The 10126-nt window shown below is 31.0% G+C and overlaps 1 pseudogene; it reads right to left on the bottom strand.

Moving 5' to 3' along the window:
• Nucleotides 1–6142: 6142 nt before the first annotated feature.
• On the bottom strand, nucleotides 6143–8748 carry LOC145126621 (uncharacterized; annotated as a pseudogene).
• Nucleotides 8749–10126: the final 1378 nt, after the last annotated feature.

Genomic DNA, 10126 nt, shown 5'->3' with positions numbered 1-10126 from the left:
GTCGTGAAAAATCCCTGTTTGAAATGTGACAAGATGAAATATTGAACTCGAGCAGCTGTAATCATATTGTTGAAGCACCATAAGTGCATAACTATAAAATGAAGTTACAGATATTCAAAAAGGATACAAATTGCCACTTACTGTTATTCTGCAAATGTGTATATATAATGACACCGTTAACATTACTAAAGTACCATATAACACAAATCAAGTAACTTAGCTTTGAGAAATTCAATCACACATGTCCTTCATGAACTTACATGGTGAGAAAGGATATCTTTTATCGTTGATTTCATGTAACAATTTTGAAGGTAGTATCTAGAATGAATGTTTCTGACAGGTTCATTGCAGCAGGACAGGTATAGAATGGCAGGGCAATTCTCCTTTGGCAGAATATAATATATGCTCCAAATTCATGGAAGTTGTAGGGTTTTCAGCCCAAGGGGAATTGCTCTGTAATTCTTCTCTTCAATAAGCTCATTGTTTTCACTCTTTCCCTTGCTAATTATATGTTCTTGTGATGTCTCTAATGGGCCTTTTATCATGGGCATACTAGTTTATTTGGTGAATATACTGAAAAACAAAATCGGTTTATTCTAGGTATGATGCCTTTGAGCTTTCGATTCATCACATCTGCAAGCTTAGATTGGATGGTCCCCAGTACCATATATATGCTCTATGACTTTTAACGGACTTTTTAAAGTTGCCTTTGTGCCTCATGGAGAACCGAAAATACTTTAAATTTTACGTAACTTTATGATATTTATCAAATTTCCAACAAACCTTATTATGCTTCTTGGACAACTTACTTCTCAATATAACTATACAACATCGGATTCACTGTGTGAATTTGGATTCACATTGTGAATTTTCAAAGATTTACATTGACGAAAAAAAAAATTCGAATTTGATATCATTGGAAAAAGGATAAAAAATTATGATTTTCTGTATTTTTAGTTTTTTTTTATAAAAATAAGTTCTAAAAGTTGAAAAAAAGATTGGTTCCTTGGTTAATTATGGTTCTTTATTGAACATCACCCTATATATATATATATATATATATATATATATATATATATATATATATATATATATATATAATTCTTATTGAATAGTTCATTAGTCATTGAAATTTATTTCGCTAACTTAACATCCCACTATAGTTGTTTTTAATTCTTTGAATATCAACTAGACGGTCTATCTCATTCGATCATTTAATTAAACTATAATTTATGGATGCTTTAATAACCCTTTAGTTCTTAGTTCTTATTTCTTAGTTCTTAGTTCTTCATCAGGAAAGTGTATCTTCAGTTAAATTCTTTTGGGTTTAAAAGAGCAATTACATGACGAGGAAACAAACAGCACCAACAAGGAACGTTGAAAAATAAATTAAGGCAATTAATGTACTATGGCAAAAAAAGATAATAACGAATAATAATCATCAACCACATTAATGAACCCCTGTATTGATAAATATATGTTAGTTATGTGGCTTTAGTGAGTTTGGTCATTTTTGTAAGGATGAAGGCATTACAAGGCACCATACTGTTAGACACACTCCACAACAAAATGGAGTGGCTAAAAGAATGAACAGGACACTATTAGAAAGGGTGAGGTGTGTGATGTCCAATGCCAGGCTGTCTAGGTGTTATTGGGCAGAAGCTTTGAACATAGTATGCTATTTGATTAACAGGACTCCAGCTGCAGCAATTGATTGTAAAACTCCTTTTGAAGTGTGGTATGGAAAAACAGTCGATTACACAGGTCTAAGAGTGTTTGGTTGTCCTTCATATTACCGTGTTAGAGAGGAAAAGCTAGAGCCTCGTTCATAGAAAGGGTTATTCATAGGATATGGAGATGGTTTAAAGGGCTATAGAATTTGGTCTCTTGATAAGAGAAAAGTGATTCTCAGCAGGGATGTAGTGTTTGATGAGGATAGTATGCTACGTGGTGTGAAATTCCTATCTACATCAAATACTTGTGATGAGAATATACCCGATCAGGTGGAGTATGACTTTGATAACTCTGAGGAGGTTGAAAAAACTATTGAACAACCTAATAATTCCTCTTTGACAGCACTTGTTGTGAATGAAGAACAACACAATGAAGATTCTCATTCCATTGCTTTAGATAGATCCTGAAGACAAGTTAGGAGGCCCATGCGGTATGGTTTCGAAGATATGGTAGCATATGCTTTATAAGTGGTTGAAGAAATTGAATTCCTTGAACCATCTTCTTAGAAAGAGGCAATTACAACTAAAGATGTTGATGTGTGGGTTGCTGCTATAAGTGAAGAGATGGAATCTCTTCAAATGAACATAACTTAGGAATTGGTGAAGTTACCTCAAGGCAGGAAAGTTGTAACTTGTAAATAGATTTTAAGAGAAAAACATGGCTTCCCGGATCTGAAAATGTGAGATATAAGACCCGTTTGGTGGCTAGAGGTTATAGTCAAGAACAAGGGGTTGATTATAACGAAATATTCTCTCATGTGGTGTGTCATACTTCTATTAGAGTATTGTTGGCACTTGTGGCTCAAATAAATCTGGAATTGAAACAATTGGATGTCAAAACAACTTTCGTACATGGAGAGCTTGAAGAGGAGATTTATATGAGTCAACCAGAGGGGTTTGCAGCTTAAGGCAAGGAGAATTATGTTTGTAAGCTCAAGAAGTCTCTTTACGGATTAAAACAATCTCATAGACAATAGTATAAGCATTTTGACAAGTTTATGGTCAGTCATGGTTATAGTAGAAGTACTTATGATTGTTGTATATATCATAAGGAGGCTGTTAATAGGTCATGTGTGTTCTTGTTACTCTATGTGGACGATATGTTGGTGGCTTCTCAAGGCATGGCTGAGATTACAAGACTAAAACAACTTCTTAGTTCTGAATTTGATATGGAGGATTTGGGACCTTCTAAAAAGATTCTTGTTATGGAGATTATTAGAAACATGTCAAGATGTAAGTCGACTTTGTCCCAGAAAAGTTATATTTTGAAGATTTTGTCCCGTTTTGGAATGACATCAACAAAATCATTAACCACTCCATCATCAGCAAATTTCAAGTTATCTGAAGTTGTGATGTCTCGGTCTGAGTCTGAAATTGAGTATATGAAAAGGTTCCTTATTCTAGTGTTGTGGGGAGTCGTATGTATGTCATGGTTTATACAAGACCTAACATTGTTCATTCTGTCAGCATGGTTTCTCGATATATGGCTTATCATTGTAAGGAACATTGGGTTGCTGTTAAATGAATTTTTAGATACCTAAAGGGTACATCTGATGTTGGACTCATTTATAGAGGAAAAGAAGAGTGGTTGGTGGCTGGATATTCAGATTCAGACTATGCAACTGATGTTGATTCAAGAAGAAGGAAGGAATTTGGCTAAAAGGCTTGCTTGGAGATCATGGTTTTCATCAAGATAAAGCTGTTATTTTCTATGACAGCTTGACTGCAATTTGTTTGGCTAAAGATCAAGTGAATCATGAAAGAACCAAGCACATAAATGTTCGTTATCACTTTAGTCGTCCAGAAATAAGAATTCAAGTGAAGAAAGTGAGGACTGAAGACAATCCAGTTGATGCACTAACAAAATCATTACCTTTAATTAGTGAAGTTTAGACATTGTTTAGATCTTTTAAATATTGACAAGTGTAAGTAGTTGTTTCTTTTATTTTTTTACTGTACTTATAGTTAAAGCCAAGGTGGAGAATTTCTAGTGATGCGGCTTTAACTAATAAGGGTCGTTTTGACAAGAGAAATTAAATATCCTCCTATTTTTCCTCCTAATTATCTTCCTACCCACTTTAAATGATGACAAATGTCTTAAAATATAATTAATTTTATCAAAATATGACACATGTCGTCATTTCAAATGGGTAGGAAGATAAGTAGGAAGAAATGGTAGGAGGATATTTAATTTCTCTTTTGACAATTTCTTGTTGCTGTTGTGTTTGTTGCTATTAATAAGGGTGAATTCCTAATTTGGGAATATCTCTCATATCGTGAATAACATTTGGCAATTCAGTTCATTCTATTCAAATAAATTCATAACAAATATATTGATAAATATATAGCTTTCTATCATTTTAATAGGACGTGGAACCTATATGCTCTCGTTCTTTCTTTTATAAACTAGATGAATGTTTGTGTGTTGCGTACAATATAGTTATATAATTAATATATTAACGAATATATATATATATATATATATATATATATATATATATCCGTATTCTAATAAAAAAATAGTTTTATTCTTCTTTGACATGTGTCACCATATTAAGTCTTATAATTAATGCATATTTTATTTTTCTTTTGTCATGTGTCACCCTATTATGTCTCATAATTAATACATGTCACATGTCAACCTATTGCTTATTCATTTCAAATTTCAAATTTCCTATTTTAATTACATTAAATTAATAACATTAAAATAAAAAGAAAAATTAAATTAATACAAATTATAAAGTGATATAATTTTACATATTTATTTAAATCAATGATTATAATTTTATATAACTAAAACAATCTCTTAATTAATAATTTATTTAAAATAAGTGATTAATAATTTTGAGTTATTTAACTATTAAAGTTTAATTAATTTTGTAACCGTGGTTCCCACGGGTTATAAACTACTATATATATATATATATATATATATATATATATATATATATATATATATATATATATATATATATATATTTAAAAATAACCATGTAGTTGTTATTAACTCTGAAAATAATAATTTTTGTATTGAGATGATATAAAACATTGTAATTATTTTAAACTATATGATACAACAAACATTTATTAAAACCATATAATCCCAATCATCTCTAAACATTGGTTGCATGGGAAAAAAATTGGAATACAATCTTCGATTTAGTGTTATTTTTTAACTAGCGGTATAATTAACTAATTTAGATAGACATATATCAAAAACACAACATTTCACTGTTATGGTGCCGCATGTCCACATCTTTACGCATGAGTCTAGCTTGAACCATTCTACATCATACGGTCCAATAAGGTTTGAGGCTCCATTGAGATGTCCAACAACATCACACACGGTAAGTGGGCATCAAACAACTCTCTCCCGGCGTCATAGTTGAGTTCATTAAGATCCAAGACAAGGAGAATATATGCTTTCATATTTGTAATGTCGTAGGGTTTACTTAATCTTGTACATGATCTTTTATGTCATTTTATATATTTCAACTAAATCTCTCAAACTTCATTTTTTATCAGCTAATAGTTAGCTTTTCAAGTAGTCCACGAAACATAGGCATTATGTCATTAATTTGTCCCTAAATTATCTTTTGTTTTTTTTTTTGTCATTTTTAGATAGATTAGCACCAATAGTCCATGATTTGTAAGAAGTCACTTGCTGAGTATTAGCAAGGCTTATTGCAATGGACGAATTATCACACTAATTGTCGCTTAATATATCCTTTGGATTAAGCAATGCACTCATTATATTCCAAAGTTGTATGATGTATATTTTCTTATAACATAGTGGAAATAAAGTATAAATTTTGATGCATATTTCTTTCAATCCATTTTGCAATGGACGAACTATCACACTAATTGTTTATTAATCGAGCTTGAGCTCGAGCCTATGGTACCAAGCCCGATTAGACTCGCGAGTCTAAACAAGCCTATCTACGTAATAAAAAAATATTTGTACTTTTATATATTAAAATAAGTAATTATTTAATAAATATAATTTTAAGGAATTAAGGTATATCGTATACAAACCGAGCCTGAGCCTGTATTAATCTTCACAGCCCGATCTCAAGCCCCATACCATAAGGCTCGAAACAAGCCGAGCTCAAGCTCGAGCCCCACAAATTTAAAACGAGCCGAGCTCTACAAATTTTAAGGAATTAAGGTATACCGTATACAAACAGGCTTGGCTCGGCTTGTTTTCACCCTTAATCTAAACTATGTTTTGAAAACAATTTGGCTTCAATATATCATTTAGAAGACATTGTCCTCAAGGGCATAAGATTTATATATATATATATATATATATATATATATATATATATATATATATATATATATATATATATATATATATATATATATATATATATATAAACCATTCAAGTGGTTGTTTTTACTTTTTATCATAGATTTATTACATACAACAAGATTGTATAAACCTTCAATACTTTAGAGGTATCACATACAACAAGATTATGTGAATCGGTAGGGGTGGTGCACAGCCAGGTAGGGGTGGTGCACAGCCAATTGACCTACTATCATTTCAAAAGGTCAACCTAAAGTTAAAATACCCTTCCAGAAATAAGGGATGGAGTGGACTTACTTTTCTGCTCGAATTTATGTTCAAATGTAGAACGTCGGTATTATCCCTACTAGTATGATCTGCTTCAAAGAATCTGGACAATTTCCAAGCTTTGACAACTTTATCATTGTCCCCTGATATAACATACCTTCCTTCCCCACACATAGAAAAATCCCTAAAATGAAACAATTTTTATAAGTAGCTTGATTGCATACTTCAAATATGTAATAAAAATTAGATAAATCAATAGACAATACGATCATAGAAAAGGCAATGTACATTCATTGATTTGTTTATTATATTATCATATTTCCATTTTTTCCCATTACAACATTCTTCTTTTGAAACCTACAATATTATAATTAGGAAGATTTTTTAACATACAGTTCCATAATAAGAAAGAAAATAGGTTAATTTTTTGAACTACAATGTCTTACTAAAAAGAAAAAAAAAGTACATTGTTCAAATGAAAAGAAATGAAAGTATGTTACCATTTTTGTTAGTAAACTCAATATCAAATAACAATTTCTTTCTTTCTTGTTAGTTTTAGTGTATTTGAATATAAGTCTAGAATGATGACTTACACACAGGATATAGCAACTGTATGCCCTCCACAAGAATAATCCAAACGCAATCTAGTCTGTTGATTTTAATCTTGCTTTTCGGTATTTTGAGATGAAACATTTTCATTTGAATTTGGTTGACCAGTTTTTCTTGCCTTAGATTTTGCAGCTATAAATTCTGATTCAATATTTATTACGTCAATAACACCATCACCTCTTGCCACCACACAAAATTTCAACATATCAACTTCACGAACTATAATTGCATGGACAAAAGTAGGGTTAAAGCACTAGGCCCCACTATTGTTGCTCTTTGGATCGGACTTACCTAGAGGAAAAGAAAAAATATATTTAAAACTAAGGTGGGCATTAGCGTCTTTTTTCACACACGAATTTGGCATAATCTTACCCAAGTCCATAACTTTGAATGGTCGTCCTTTGGAGAAGTCTCACATTATAAGGTGAGTTCTTTTGCCCACCTAATATTCCAACAATTACTATAAAATATATACCAAAAAAATTAGGATGTATCTTAAAAATTGAGGGACCTACCTTGTGTTGGACAAAGAAAATTGTATATTAGTTAAAAGAAGAAGGGCTATGTTTGAAGATTCATTTGATATAGAAGCATATATTTACCACAGATAGTTAGTCTCACATCGACCAACTAAATGAAATAGATGAGAGATGACGTCTTACATATAACAAGATGAGAGAAAACTTTGAAGTAGGTTGGGCTGCTATGACTTAGCTAATAAGTTAAAATCTGATTAGTCGGGGAGCCTTTTTATTCTAAATTGGCTTCTATAGTTTTTTTAATTTAACATGTATATTTATAAAACCGTTTCTTTTAAGGTCCAACCAATCCAGTTGAATCAGTTTTTTTGGAAAATCGATCCATTCCTACTAGGTTTGGTAACAAGAGGTTTTCTAAGATACAAAAACAAAAAAAACAAAAAAAAAATAAAAAATAAAAAAAAAGATTACCTAAACAGTTCTTGGTTCAAACGGATCCGATTTCCGAAACCATTCTTGTAAGGGTCAGGTTGAAACTAGTTAGGAAACCTCATGGTTTTCTATTCTAGACTCACCACTAGTGGACACCTAGACTTATATGTCATAAACATAATTTATAACCATTCAAATATCTAAAATTTGAATGGTTATATCGATAGTTTTCTTGAGGATTGTAAGACGAACAAGTCACTTCTTATGCAAATTTTGTCCTTAGGTGAGATAGATAAATCGGCTAGCCAAAAAGTTGGTGATTCTTCTTGTTTTTGCTTGGAGTCTGTTTTAGATGCTCTCTTACTCCATATTTTGTAGCATCATTTGACCCATAATTGAGCATTCATGTTTCTACAAACAAGTTCATGGCATATTCTTAGTAAAAAAAATGACAAATTCCACAAAAGTCACTAAGTTTACATGAAAATTCGATTTTGACACTGTGTTATTTTTTATTTCAAATTTGACACTTCATTTACGAATTTGTTATAATTCTGACCACTTAACCGGTCAACATGCATGCAAATGTGTTTGTTTTTATGACGTGGCATGATGACATTGCATCTTGATGTGGTATTTTTTGTGACATTACATTTTGCGTATCAAAATTGGAAAAACAAACTAAAATATATTGCGTATCAAAGGTTGACATGGAAGCTGATTGGGAGAACCATATATATATATATATATATATATATATATATATATATATATATATATATATATATATATATATATATATATATAGTGAGAGAGAGAGAGAGAGAGAGAGAGAAAAAGAGAAAGAGAAAGAGGTAAGTTCTTTTGAAAACTTAAAGATTTGCGAAAACTCGATACCTGCTAATTCGCTCATCATTTTTGAATCCAAAGCAAACATTGGAATCTTAGAGTTGCGTCTAAGAGAGATCCATGGTCCCAAAAAAATATTTCACAGACTTAACATCTAAATGTGCATGAACGCACATTTATGTTTTCTGTGTTTTTTTTTACATTTTCAAGTTGCGATTCTCTAAAACATTGGTATTAGAATCCCATTGTTGTGTTATTTTTGAAAAACTTGGAAAAAACACACTAAATGTGCATACATGCACATCTATAAACATTCAAATGTGCATATATTCACATTTAAAAAAAAAGGTTCATCAGATCTGATCTCTCTTAGACGTAGCTCTAGGAGTCTGATGATGGTTTTGGTTTTGAAAAATGATAAGCGGATTTGAAGTTCTCTGACTTCTCACAAATCTTTACGTTATCGCTATATATATATATATATATATATATATATATATATATATATATATATATATATATATATATATATATATATATATATATATATATATATATATATATATTAGCACTCGATACCTATTTATCTATATAGTTGAATTAGAGAAAGTTCTCCATAAGATTATCAAGATCATCTTGGCTAATTGCAAATTTCCATCATTTATAACCAAAAAATATATAATAATACCATGTTGAACAAAAGTCACTCCATTTTGGAAAATTGTCGCAAAAGTCACTATACTTTATTTTTATTTTTTCAATTTTGACACCCAGAATGTGATATCACCATAACTGTCATGTCATCATTCAATGTCAACATGTCACTTCATCAAAACCGACGTCACCATGTCATTTAGTAGCCAACCTGGTTGGTAAGAATTGTAAGAAATTGATAAACAGGGTGGCTAATTTGAGACAAAAATAACGCAGTGTCAAAATTTTTATGTAAACTTAATGACTTTTGTGGAATTTTCTCTAAAACAACTTGTCTGGAATGTGATCATAAGATGAAATATTGAACTCAAGTAGCGGTAATCAAATTGTTGAAACACCGTAAGTCCGTAACTATATATGAAGATACAATCAGGATGTGAATCACCCGTTAACGTTATTCTGCAAATGTGATAATACATGACACCGCTAACATTACCAAAGTACCATAAAATGAAAATCAGGTAACATAAGGGTTGAAAGTAACTACTATGTTTATACGGTCAAGAAAAGTAAAAATGAGAAACTCATGACCTTCATGAACTTTACATGGTGAGAAGGAATATCTTTTATCAAGCATATCATCGATCTCGACATGATTTCATGTACCAAATTCTTAAGGTGGTATCTAGAATGAATGTTTGTGACAGGTGCATTGCAGCGGGAGAGATTTAGAATAGCAGGGCAATTCTCCTTTGGCAGAATATAATATATGCTCCAAATTCATGGAAGTC

This window comes from Lactuca virosa, chromosome 7, assembly GCF_052849685.1.
Source record: "Lactuca virosa cultivar CGN04683 chromosome 7, Lactuca_virosa_CGN04683_v6, whole genome shotgun sequence".
Taxonomy (NCBI): domain Eukaryota; kingdom Viridiplantae; phylum Streptophyta; class Magnoliopsida; order Asterales; family Asteraceae; genus Lactuca; species Lactuca virosa.
The sequence above is the reverse complement of the archived record's forward strand: the minus strand, read 5'-3'. Positions and strand labels throughout refer to the sequence as shown.